Source organism: Schistocerca nitens, chromosome 8 (genome assembly GCF_023898315.1).
Source record: "Schistocerca nitens isolate TAMUIC-IGC-003100 chromosome 8, iqSchNite1.1, whole genome shotgun sequence".
In the NCBI taxonomy this organism is placed as follows: domain Eukaryota; kingdom Metazoa; phylum Arthropoda; class Insecta; order Orthoptera; family Acrididae; genus Schistocerca; species Schistocerca nitens.
Window position 1 is genome coordinate 369,087,956 of NC_064621.1, and position 14,851 is coordinate 369,102,806.

Consider the following 14,851-nt stretch of genomic DNA (forward strand, 5'->3'; position numbering starts at 1 on the left):
GCCTATTTGTTCTGAACGTGTCTTAGATGTTGTCCATCAAAGCAGTTCTCTAAGCACATGGGCTCTTCAGAAGACGCAGAAGGATAACTGTGTATGTCGATAGCTAATTTACTTGAAATAAGTCACTGGATGTCATTATGTGGAGTCTGTGAGTGAAAATTACGAAACAGTAACATTTTAAAAGTCTGACATGATTCGTCTGAAATAGTTAATAAATTTCCGGAGCATGGTAAATCCAACTATCACGTACGGACAGGCTCCAAGCACATCCTATCGCAAGCTGGCGCGAAATTGGTACCTGGCTGACATTTTTCTGACATCCTCGTAGCAATGCGTGCATCTTTGTTAACTTCGCAGTATACATTTGTCTATCTAATTAAGTGGTTTACTGCATAGGGATATTATGGTATAAAAGCCCTGACGACCTATAGAATCCTGCTGGTATTTGCTATGTGAAACGTTTACTTTATTAACAAATATTTAATAAAGAAAATTCTCAGAACACTTGTAGTTCATCTACTTATAGTGTCAAGCAAGACTCATTTTCAAGGCTCGAGTACTTTTCCCCACTAACTACTGGGTCGTATGGTGCACTCGTTACCACTATCATTATGGTAAACAGCTTCTTACTCGCTTCCATCGTATTCTACAGCACTGGTTAAGGCATCGAATTACCACTGCTATCTCCCGAGTCCTAGCAGATATAAAATTTTCTAAATCAAATACATTCCAATACAAGAGGAACCTCACACAATGTCCAGTGGGATCGGAGATAACATCACCTCAAAGTTACTTAGCTTTGACTACGGAAACAGCTTAAGAGACTTCTGAACCACGATACCCCATTCCTTTTAACTATATACACTCATTTTGCTGTCTGAACTGCTGGTAACTCTTTGGAGCTCTTAGAGTGTTTCCTTCCGCTGATATCAGGCGACTTTTTACAAGTACCCTGTACAGTGCTCCGTGGTTGTTATTCTTCAGTACTACAGTTCTTCCTGACCTTGGTTTAGCTGTGGTAGTTCTTCCGCGTTTCCCTTAACAATCACAATAGTCGATTAGGGAAGAATTAGGAGGGTGGCAATGTCCCTGGTTGATTTCTTATGCAGATGACATCCAATGAGTTGTTCACGTTCGAAGGCACTGAGTTATCCTGATTGACCAATTCTTAGATTACATTACATGAGATATACTTTTCGTTCCAATAGGTCCATAATGAGGAGATCTTCCAGTATGTGGAGCTCCAGAAATCAAGGATATACAACAAAAATTTACAAACAAAAACAAACATGCTGATGGTACTCCATAGATCGAAGGGAAATTATGTAGTGTAAGTAAAAAAGTAAAATATATTTTCACTTATAGGGAAATTTAGATGATGCACGGCTACACTACCCGAAGAATTATAATTTGTTTCTTTGCCCACTGAACATTTATATGCTTCGTGATATCATTTAATACCAAAATCACTTTACAACACTTACTTACAATGACTGCATCAGTGCAAGGAATTAGTTCAGAAGACGGATGGTAGATAACAATCACACTATTTGATGTTATTTGTGCGTTCAATAATACGACAGTAAGCAGCAAGGCCATGATTACTAAACATACACAGCTTGTGTTAAACAATGTTTGCCAATTTAAATACAGTAAAACAGATAAATGTAACAACCTCACAGGAGCGGAATAAACATTTTTCTTAAACCCCTGTTAAAATCTGCATGACAAATGCATAAATCATTAACAAAATTTCTGTTTGTGTAAGTACTTAATACAATCATGAACTCACAAGGCTATCCTGTAAAATGGCTTCTCTTTTGTAATATAAATTCATATCAAGATATAACATTAAGGCATAACATAAGGCACAAAAGTAATAATAAAAGCTACTTCTAAAGCTTCAACGCTCGGCAATGAAGACACCGGGCACACGAGCTAAGGAATAATCCAGTTGATGCCAGTACAGGGAGGCAATAATTAAATAACAAACAATTAATAAAAAACGGAGCCTCAGCATCTAAACATTCCCTGAGAACATATCCACATGAAACCCTCATTTATAAAAATTAAACTTCACAACCAGCATACAAAGTACTAATATCATAAACAAATGGCTCATACGAGGGTACAGAATTAATAAGGCGAAGCCTCTAGCAACCTGATCAAGCACTAATTACGGAGTGAAACCAAGTTTTACACGTTTAAATTCATATTTCGAGTGAAAGGTGAATTCGACAAACCGGCGGAGGAACGAGCTACAAAGCTTAACAATCTGGCAGAGCCAGGAACAAAGAGAACAGCAATGCTCAACGTAAGGACGAGATCGAGACAGCAGGCCAACAAAATGGAGCCCAGTCTAACGAAACACAGTTCCACTGGCAACGGCCAAGTCGCCAAGCCCCGATGCCACGCCCCCACAGTACCGGACGAAATAGACTGCGCTCCGTACAACTGAAACATAAATCAACTACAACAGCGCACTTGAAATTGCACATTCATATTACATAAAAGAATACAACATAACATTAAAACAGGAAAGCTCGCCATTTTTTGTAACTCAACACTTACGAATTCATTTAAACAGTGCAATATACTCATACCAAATAAGATTGTTCCTTGCAACGTGATAGTAACAGTTGCGTATTACTTTAAACGGGAAAGAGCTCACCAGAACTACTTTTTAATTGATTCTGATGTAGTTTTACGAGACAGCATAGCATTTCATTAGTCGTAAACGAATGTGCAAATTTTGGTACTTAATCACCAAGGTTACAACAATTTTAAGTATACTGTCACTCAATAATGAGGAGCTCAGCAGGCCTCCTTGAATATAGCTGCAGATCTTTCATCAAGTGGTAGGAAACTAAGATGGAAAGCCCAAGCCCCGTTATCATGCCACGTGTGACATAACTTTGACATATCAGACTCGTCACCAAATTCGCACTGAAGACGACTTTACTTAACCATTAACAAATGTAGGTAAGCACACAATTGCACCTGTTTAAAGCAAACGCACACCATGTGCCATGTGCCCAGGCGAACGATTAATGTCGGCCGACACTGCGGAAAGCTCTTCTTCTCAACATGCACTGCGTGGCGAGGAAAGCCAAACACCGCGCTTCGCGCCGGAACGCAAGAACTTTCCGCCTTCTCCGGCCGCAGCACTCCACTAATACCACGCGCAATGAGCATGCACACCAACCTCCCGCCCGTGCAGCAACAGCGAGCGACAGACCACACAGTGGGAGCTGCTGCCTCGACGCCGCAGACTTAAATAGCCGAACCCGCGATGTACAACTGACTCGCTGCGGCTAAAGCGAAATCGATGGCAAAGATGACACTACAAGAAAGAGGTACTGGCGCCAGCTGCGCGACGTATCAGTTAGTAGCATATACGAGGGTGAGTCAAATGAAAACCTTAAATTTGTAATAACAAATCGAAATTTCGCGGCGTTATCCTGTAAGTTCGTAACCGTACTACAAATAGCATTCAGAATGGTCTGTAGGTGGCAGCAGAGTGCAGATGCACACATACCGTCTGAGTATCAATATAAAGATGGCCGCCCTACTTACGACTTGCACCAGGGAAGAACAGCGTTCTGTTATTCGGTTTTGGGTAGTGAAGGTGTGAAACCTATTGAAATTCATCGACGGATGAAGGTTCAGTACGGTGATGCAAGTTTGTCACAGCAGCAAGTCTACGAATGGGGTAGGAAGTTCGCAAATGGTGTGACTTCAGTGCAAGATGCTCCTCGTCCAGGTCAGGTACAACGAGTTGCGACTCCACAGAACATTGCAGCAGTTGAAGCCATAGTGAAGGAAAACCGCCGAGTGACACTGAATGACATTGCAGCATGTTTACAGATAAGTCATGGATCAGCACACCACATTGTGCATGATGTGCTCCAGTTTCACGAAGTGTCTGCAAGACAGATGCCACGGCAGCTGACTCCTGAAATGAGAGAACGACGTGTTGATGCTTGTGAAGAACTTCTTCGGCGCTTTGAGCGAGAAGGTGATGGCATTCTTGCAAGAATCGTTAGTGGCGACGAAACCTGGGTTCACTTCCACCAACCGGAAACGAAGAGAGCGAGCAAGGAACGGCGCCATTCCTTATCACCAAAACCAAAGAAGTTTCGAACAGAATCATCAGCAGGGAAGGTTACGCTGACTCTCTTTTGGGACGAAAAAGGCGTCATTTTGGAGCATTATATGCGTAGAGGGACCACTGTCACCAGTGCATCATACACAGATCTCCTAAAAAATCTTCTGCGGCGTGCAATCAAATCAAAGCGACGTGGATTGCTGTCAGTAGGTGTCCTTTTGCAACATGACAATGCAAGGCACCACACTGCCCGTACAACAGTTGCAACAATCACAGACCTGCATTTTGAGTGTCTTCCTCATCCGCCATACTCACCAGACCTTGCCCCAAGTGATTTCCATATGTTTGGACCTCTCAAAGACGCAATGGGAGGAAAGAAGTTCCGTTCTGATGAAGAGGTATGCCACGCGGTGCATGAGCGGTTGTGCGGACTACCAAAAGAATTGTTTCCTAAAGGAATGTATGCACTTGGTAAGCGCTGAAGGACTTGCATTGAGCGTGGAGGAGATTATGTTGAAAAGTGATACAGCTTTGTGCCACTTCTGCACAATAAATAATATTTTAAAAAATATTTAAGTTTTTCATTTGACTGACCATCGTACATACATCAGTTTTACTAAGAAATTCAGTATAGTAACTGGCCTCCAATATTCCCTTAGGCCCCTCTTAAAATGAACTTTATTAGTTGTTAAACACGTCATAGCTGCTGCCAAGTTATTGAACATGTGCATCGCTGAATAGCCCTTTCTGTACTAAAGTGAGCGATTGGCATGTGAGATTGTTCTTATTTCCAGTACTGATTCCATGAACTCAGTTGTTGGTTTGAAGGGAAGATAAATTTGTAATGACAAATTTCATTGCGGAATCAATACATTTGAACGCTATAGTTAGTATCGCTAACTCCCTAAACAGGCCTCTGCAGGATGTTGTTGCTTACGCTTCACAAAAAATACGCGTTTTGCGACTCGAAAAACTTTAGCTTGACTTGATTCGCTACTCCGAAATATTCTGCTGTTACGGTTTCTCTACGTCAAAGTACTCTTTTGCCCCAGTTATACTACCATATCCACCTTTCGTAACATCTGGGGGTCGGTTTCGTGTCGCATATGGGTGTCCGGGATACTTTTGATCAGATGTGAACTTTGATGTCCGACTTGTCGCTTTCTACACTCCTGGAAATGGAAAAAAGAACACATTGACACCGGTGTGTCAGACCCACCATACTTGCTCCGGACACTGCGAGAGGGCTGTACAAGCAATGATCACACGCACGGCACAGCGGACACACCAGGAACCGCGGTGTTGGCCGTCGAATGGCGCTAGCTGCGCAGCATATGTGCACCGCCGCCGTCAGTGTCAGCCAGTTTGCCGTGGCATACGGAGCTCCATCGCAGTCTTTAACACTGGTAGCATGCCGCGACAGCGTGGACGTGAACCGTATGTGCAGTTGACGGACTTTGAGCGAGGGCGTATAGTGGGCATGCGGGAGGCCGGGTGGACGTACCGCCCAATTGCTCAACACGTGGGGCGTGAGGTCTCCACAGTACATCGATGTTGTCGCCAGTGGTCGGCGGAAGGTGCACGTGCCCGTCGACCTGGGTCCGGACCGCAGCGACGCACGGATGCACGCCAAGACCGTAGGATCCTACGCAGTGCCGTAGGGGACCGCACCGCCACTTCCCAGCAAATTAGGGACACTGTTGCTCCTGGGGTATCGCCGAGGACCATTCGCAACCGTCTCCATGAAGCTGGGCTACGGTCCCGCACACCGTTAGGCCGTCTTCCGCTCACGCCCCAACATCGTGCAGCCCACCTCCAGTGGTGTCGCGACAGGCGTGAATGGAGGGACGAATGGAGACGTGTCGTCTTCAGCGATGAGAGTCGCTTCTGCCTTGGTGCCAATGATGGTCGTATGCGTGTTTGTCGCCGTGCAGGTGAGCGCCACAATCAGGACTGCATACGACCGAGGCACACAGGGCCAACACCCGGCATCATGGTGTGGGGAGCGATCTCCTACACCGGCCGTACACCACTGGTGATCGTCGAGGGGACACTGAATAGTGCACGGTACATCCAAACCGTCATCGAACCCATCGTTCTACCATTCCTAGACCGGCAACGGAACTTGCTGTTCCAACAGGACAATGCACGTCCGCATGTATCCCGTGCCACCCAACGTGCTCTAGAAGGTGTACGTCAACTACCCTGGCCAGCAAGATCTCCGGATCTGTCCCCCATTGAGCATGTTTGGGACTGGATGAAGCGTCGTCTCACGCGGTCTGCACGTCCAGCACGAACGCTGGTCCAACTGAGGCGCCAGGTGGAAATGGCATGGCAAGCCGTTCCACAGGACTACATCCAGCATCTCTACGATCGTCTCCATGGGAGAATAGCATCCTGCATTGCTTTGAAAGGTGGATATACACTGTACTAGTGCCGACATTGTGCATGCTCTGTTGCCTGTGTCTATGTGCCTGTGGCTCTGTCAGTGTGATCATGTGATGTATCTGACCCCAGGAATGTGTCAATAAAGTTTCCCCTTCCTGGTACAATGAATTCACGGTGTTCTTATTTCAATTTCCAGGAGTGTATAATTGCGCTCGCGACACCTATAGCTCATCAACCAACAACAGAGCCCAAAAATAGTATGTCAGAGACCATCGAAGAACCTGTGACCACTATTTAAACCATAATCACTACTTTTAAACAGAAAACTTGGCTGTGCTTCTCGTACAGAGTTGCAAAATGTGAGATGTGCTTTCACTCCACGTTCACCGCCAGATATCTTCACCATCTACACAGGCCTTTCAACGAACGGACGATATACCCTGTCGGCCGTGGCCTTTTGTGCCGTCAAAAGCTGCGATTTGCACGAAGTAGTAATTACAATATTGATAAATATTTATCGAAACTTAACTTGCAATATATTATTCGTTTTATATTGTTCCGTCATCGAACTTTACTGCCACTCCATTGAATTAATAATGAGCTAACTGTTCTTCTCCAGTGTCCTGGATACAGAAAATGTTCGACTGCTGCCCTGGCCAGCACATTCTCCAGATCTCTCACCAACTGAAAACGTCTGGTCAATGGTGGCCGAGCAACTGGCTCGTCACAATATGCCAGTCACTACTCTTGATGAACTGTGGTATCGTGTTGAAGCTGCATGGGCAGCTGTACCTGTACACGCCATCAAAGCTCTGTTTGACTCAATGCCCAGGCGTATCAAGGCCGTTATTACGGCGAGAGGTGGTTGTTCTGGGTACTGATTTCTCAGGATCTATGCACCCAAATTGCGTGAAAATGTAATCACATGTCAGTTGTAGTATAATATATTTGTCCAATGAATACCCGTTTATCATCTGCATTTCTTCTAGGTGTAGCTATTTTAATGGCCAGTAGTGTAGTAATACGAGTATATCATATATCAACTTCGCGCAATTATATGTTCAGTATTATTGTTTTAACATTATTCTCGAGTTTCCATTCTGCTGCAGTGTACATGCCTTAAAATGAGAATGAATAAATGTAAGCAACTGAAGAATTATCGTGCTATGAAGCTGATCATTTACGATTTAATCACACTAATCTCGTTTAAGAATACCATGTCTTCTGAAAATACACTACACTTTAACAGTGCCATCTGTGAAATCCAAAGAAAATAACGCACAACAGCGATGTTAATAATTAAATAGCGCTACACCACTTCTTTGATATATTCATTCCTTTCATTCCATTACACAGCAATTGAGGAAAGCAGCATAAAAGTGTTCAATGCAAAATAACCTCTGGCACCAGATACATGTTAGAAACTGCGCACTTTGACACAGTAAACGAAGCACATTAACGCTGTCAGAACAATACTTCACAGACCTCTCATTCACTCCGCTGCACAGTTCTTCGCGCCCTCGTATTACGTGCTTGCAGGGGGGCAGAACGAATAACAAACGGCGTACGCTAAAGTTAAGAGCTGTAGTCTAAGAATTTCACAACTACCTGTATCAGAATTGTGGCTCAAATTTTCATGCGGAATCGATTACTGGTGTTGATACCTTGGATGTGTACTTTTTTTCTCTTTAAAATATTAGGCCAAGTTCGTGATATTTTGTTCTCAGATGCAGACATAGATTTTTCACCATAGCGACGTACAGCAGGTTGAAATTTAAAAGCACAGAGAAGAACTGTAATATGAAATACTGAAAGCTTGGGACAGGATTAACTGAATTAGGAGTTTCTGAGGCTGTGACGAATGGCCTAAGAAAAGTCATCGCCGGTATTTCACTATACGAGGAGTGAAACACGATTAAAAATTATATCACTAAGGCAGTACAGGACTCTGTAACGTAGTAAAAGTGTAGGCAAAGAAGCCATGGATGACTCAGGATATACAAGAGCTTATAAATGGTAGAAGAATGACGCGAGTCTTAGGAATGAGACATCACCGCCCTTACATTGCCTGGAAATGAAATGAACACGAATTCCGAGAACGTTGAATAAAACTGGACGAGAGAAACATGTAAAATATTGAAAGAACTATGATTGCTGCAAAAATCGGGACTCCATACAGTAATATTAAATATAGTTCAGAGAAGCAAAATGTTTCGGGATAAACCTATGAGATGTAGATGGAATGTCTCTACCAAATACAGAAGTAATTGTAGATGAAAGGCAGGAGTACATCCAACGGCAGTATGATGGTGAGAAACTGTGCCGAAGTGAGAAGAGAAGGAAATTGACGTAGAAGAAACAGGTAATGTGGGAAGAGTTTGACAGAACACTGAGATTCCCTAGCCTGAACGAGTCACCTAGAGTCAATGATTTAGGCCGTAATAATTACATAAAACAGCGGGACATGTAGAAACAAGAATTTTATTTGTGTGGGTGTCACAACATCTATGAAACTGGTGACATAGCATCACATTCCCAGAAAAGCACTGTTATCATATTGCTAAAGAAGGCACTTGCAGATAAATATAAAAACTGCGAGACAATTAGTCTGACTAGTCGTGCTTGTAAGGCATACCAGAACAATATAAAAACAGTAGACAAGTTGATGAGACACTGAGTGAAGATGAGTTTGGTTTCAGCGAAGGAGAAGGCGCTGCATAGGGAGTTCTCACGTGACACTTATCTACTGAAGTCAGGTTGAAGGAAATTGTGGATAATTTCCTCGTATTTGTGGACTCAGAAACAACCTTCAACTGTGTCAGGTGGACTAAATCGTTTACACTCCTTAGAAGTTTGGGATGAAATACAGAGACATCCGAATAACCTACGAAATCTATTGAACACGAATAAGAATAAGAAAAGTGGAAGGTCATGAAGAATAAATTCGTGTTATGAGAGGTATTGCAGGAAGCAGTTTATAATCACTGTTGTTAAGCTCTTACGTCCAAGAAGGAGAGAAGGATGGAAGACATTTTAGAAGAGGAATGAAGATATAAGGGAATAGACGCCAGGTCCAATGTTGGCAGATGATATAAGGGAGGATTACCTCATCGGAAGAGACATTGTACTTCATACAGAACATGAGTTAAGGATAAAGCAAACAAGAAGGTAACAGAGTGTGGAAGAAGGAGGCAACCTTAATATAAAAACTGAGAACGACACTGTTGAGGCTATTGTGAAAGAATTTTCTTAGGTGGTTACACATAATGGAAAAAGGAAGGAATATACCAGATTTCTACTTGCAGAAACGAAGAGAGTTTTTTTCTACACTGCCGGATGAAAAAAATAACAAAACCCACAAAAACATGACTCAAAAAGTCGCATTAATACACGAAACATCCCTCAACCCTCTTTCTCTGGCGGCAACGCAAGCGTTTATTGTTGCATGAAAACGATCATAAAGGTGCCGGATGGTGTCTTTCGATACATTGATCTTGCCCCTTTTGTTGCAGTTCGGCAATGGTTCTTGCAGAGTCTGGAGAACGAGTAGGTTCCAGCTTCACCATCTCCCATATGTGGCGAGAGATGTGAAGAACTTGCTGGCCAGGGCATTTGTTGTACTCATCGAAGAGCACGCTGTGCCGCAGCAGCCGTGTAACGAGGTGCATTGTTCTGCTGAAAAAGCACGTCATCTTCCTGTCGAAGAAATATCTGTAGTATTGGGACTACTACCTGTGTAATGTAGGGATCACCGGCTACTCTTCCGTGCAGAAATTCCAAATGTGATCATGAGTCATAACAGATAGGCCCCAGACATCATGAAACCTGGAGTGAAATATGTGAGTCATGGGCGAACGCATTTCGAAATAGGCCGTTCACCTGGCACGCCACACAGGTCTACATCCATCACTCCCACACAGTCAGAATCCACCCCCATCACACAAGACAACAGAACGCTATCCTACAATTCAGACGACTCTTTTACGACAGACTGATCGTCTTAGTGTTGTTGCGATGTCAGTGGTAGCCCGGCCAGAGTCACATGTCATCTAGTCTGCAGCAAGCAGGCGGTTGCCAGTGGTCCTTGGTGACGTCCCAGATGTAACATGTGGCCTGATTTTTTTCCCGTGTTATTTTTTTGTCGGCGATCGCAGCTCGTACAATACGACCGTCGTGACGTACGTCTGCCGTTCGTGGTGGCCGAGCGGTTCTAGGCGCTTCAGTCCGGAACCGCGCCACTGCTACGGTCGCAGGTTCGAATCCTGCCTCTGGCATGGATGTATGTGATGTCCTTAGGTTAGTTAGGTTTAAGTAGTTCTAAGTTCTAGGGGATTGATGACCTCAGATGTTGGAAGTCCCATAGTGCTCAGAGCCATTTGAACCATTTGACGTACGTCTGTACCACAGAGACGTCCGAAACATGGTCTTGTCTGGGTGTGGGAATTTTCACAGACTATCACCGAAAGCAGTGATACACCACCGATGCGTTGTGGGCACCACGTGCAGTTATCCATAGATGCGGCCATTTGGTCTCCCACAGACCCACAATTCGATTCCGTTCAAATGGCTTTTGTTGTGCAATAGGAGTACGTAGTTATCGATGGGGTAAACACTGTTCATCCCTAATGTAAACACAGATATCGTCCGTAGGGTGAAAACACAGGGTACAAAGGGTGGCCTTTTGAGCGCCGTCTGATCGCCGATATCCGTGACAAACGAATCACTAATAGTACAATCCCCTCGGTATGTACACATTATGCCGTGGTGCTACTGAACACTGTCCTTGAGGGTGCTGATTTTTTCTTCTGCCTTTGTATAAAAGAGCTCCAAAAGTATGAGACATTAACATTACCGAAGTGTCAGCTCATCGAATGAAGGCCGGCCACAGTAGGTCAGGTGGCCGATGGACGTGGGGTTTCTCCCAGGGGGTTCTCACAGGAAAGGCCGACACGGTTGGAATACGGCTTGGACAGTGAAAAGAAATAATTATAATATGCATATTGTATTTTAAGCAAAACTACGTTATAGACCTTACAAACATGACACCATAAAAATTGTAGTAATGAGACGAGCTCATGTCACCTTTAAGCATGCTTCTGTTATAGGTATTAAGAAAGTTACAATTGATTTTAGTTATGTATGTTACGCTGAAGAATGGAAATTAATAATAACTAACGACCCGATCGATCGATTCTAATGAAGTATCAAACGAAAGCTAACGATGTCAGCGAACACGACAACAAGCTACATTTCAGATGCTGTTATGTATATCAATACAGATGCTTTTATAAAAGACAGATATGCAATTGTGCCGGAGCCGTAAATCCTTAACAAGCTACACGTAGTGTGAAGGCAGCATGAGTTACCCATTTCCCACTTAACCGTCTCTTGTTATGACTATCTAAAGTTAACTAATATACATGCTTTAAATGATTATTTATGTAAATGTCCATTAATGAAAGCTACATTAAATCGCTGTGGAAGTATGAATAATGAAAACCCAAGAATAAAAGGGAAATAAATCTAGAGGGTGAAAGGACGCTCTTCTTTAAACTGGCCGTATCAATTTTGTAATTTTAAAGTAACTCTTTCATATTGTAAAACAGAGTGTAAGCATGTTTAAGAATTTTGCTAATAACTTTTGTATTATTGCGTTGCTAAGTAACGAGAAGTCAGAAAACGACCGTAATAATTGTGGGATTATTCTCACATTGCGCATGAATGTGCAGATAGTCTTAAATTTCAACGGTAATCATTATTCCGAACTTTGAAATGGACTGAGTAGCATGTGACGTCAAGGAAAATATTGAAGGGCGAGAGGTAACATGTAGGCGGTCTGTCGCCTTTCGTCTTTGGTTAGTAGTCTTTTGTCACTGAAGGCTGGATCGTTGGTGACAGTCGAGATACTCTGAGCAGTGTAGCAGCCATGCCAGTTGAACATTTTAACTTTGTTCGGCTGTCGATTGTCGGATTTAGAATAATTAGGCAGAGCACAGGCTCGTATTTTAACTTTTCGTTGCACGTAAAATACTGCACGTTCCTGTACGATCACCTACACGAAGTTAATTTCGGGGACCTGAGGCAGCTGAGACCATCATCCATAATAATGTTGTTAACGCTTTTTCATCAGTGGTTATTTCCGATTATGAATTGTAGTTTTATGTGGCAATTAATAGTAAGACGCTTTACTGTCGGACTTCGTGTATTTGCCTTCCAATTTCGCGACTAGTACACGAACTTTGCAAATAAATGCACCGTTCACATTACACCGCTGTATTGTTTTGTTACTTTATCTTCATTTGAATATGCAGTTGTATAGTACCGCCATTTGAAAATTTATGGCACATTCGATTGCTTGACTGGTTGATTTGCGGTAGGGGACCAAACAGCGAGGTCATGGTCCCATCGCATTAGAGAAGGATGGGCAAGGAAGTCGGCCACACCCTTTCAAAGAAGCCATCCCGACATTTGCATGAAGCAATTTAGGGAAATCACGGAAAATCTAAATCAGGATGGCTGAACCCAGATTTGATCCGTCGTTCTCCCAAATACTAGTTCAGTGTGCAGATTTATTGGAATCGAAGAATAATTATTCTGTTTCATTAGCGGTAGTAATTCCAAGCGATTTATCTAGCCAGTTTATTAATATTTTGTGAACACAGGTCATCTGTATTCAATCCTATATGCAGTTGGAAGTTGAACTGACTTGTCCTCTGCTGTTTTACAGATTCTGTGGCAATAAGACGAATGCGAAATAATTAGTAAATACTTTACGTAGAGGGTCTTTCTGTACATCTCAGGCCGACCGTTGTGACCGAGCGGGTCTAGGTGCTTTAGTCCGGAACCGCGCTGCTGCTACGGCCGCAGGTTCGTATCCTGCCTCGATCATGGATGTGTGTGATGTCCTTAGGTTAGTTAGGTTTAATTAGCTCTAAGTCTAGGGGACTGATGACATCAGATGTTAAGTCCCATAGTGCTTACAGCCTTTTGAACCATTTGTACACCTCCCCATGAGTGATATAATTTGTTGAATACAGCTCGTACATATCTATGTTTCATTCACACTGATGTTTGGGATAATTTTCATATAAAATAAGTTGTTACACAGTAAGTTTTACTTCGCAAAAACTCAGTTCAAAGAAACGGCTCCATGTGTACAGTTTGTGTGGCAATGTAACTTTTTTGTTAGTTTGATATTCTGCAAATCAATAATTTTCTACATAACAATCAGTGGCGTTCCTGAAAAGTAGACGATACAATAATCATTGTCGATGTAAACGGCTCAATGTAACACAACTATAGCTTTAATATTAATATAGAAGTGTCTATCTATTGTGAAGCGCTCTTATGACTCCAATAATGTGATGGACCATCAGCAGAATTACGAAATTGCAAGCATACCCGTAGCACAGGATACGACTAGCACAACTGCTCTGAAAGCATTACATTAAATATTTATGATAACGTATATTGCCGTAACACAGTTTTTGTTTGCATTAACATATTGCCTGACGCAGTGCCGGGTAAAGCCGTGCTTCACAAGTTCTCCGGTTTTAAAGCCAGTGTTCGTTGAGGCACCCTAAATTCTTCTACAGCACTACTCTACATTCCGTCGTTAATTACAAGTCGACCAGTCAAGGAGTGACGCGAAAAACTGAAGGAGGAGGAGAAAGGAATAAAGGAAATGTCGCGTGTGGAGAAGTGGCCTCTTTTTCACAACAGGGTTCACACAGGGCGAGACTGCCAGCAAAACATACAATGAATGCTACGCCTGTCGTTCCTCCCCATTTATTTGCTTGTCACGCTGGTAATCTATTTCTTCAGACAAGAGACTGAATGTCCTAAGGCGGTCCCACAAATGAGTATTTTACCGGGAAACACACTCAATTATTTTGTTCTTTTTCTCAGGAACCACCACAAAAACTTTCTACGACAGCAAAAGGATAAAAAATAATTTAAAGTGAGTGCACTGAGATATATAGCCACACTAACTACAAAATGATTTCTACCTCTGTCTAGCTCTTTTGGAAAATGTCCATCATAAGCACATGAAACAACAGCAGCAAGATTAATGACTGTTTCCGTTTTCTTTTCGTGACAGTTTTGCGAGTCATGGTGCGTATAATTTTCAGTTACTGCTTGTGTTTCATTAATGAACCTTAGAGGTAGTTCTAGTGATTGCACGTCCACATGTTACATGCTCTTTGATCGTGATATGTAAGAATTCCTACATTTTTTTTGGAAAGATTGACTGGAAACCGGATCTATATCTAAAACTAGATATAGATGGACGTAGCTATTTTCTTTCTAAAATACAAGTTTAATTAAGTAACTATCGAACTGTCAATAGAATCA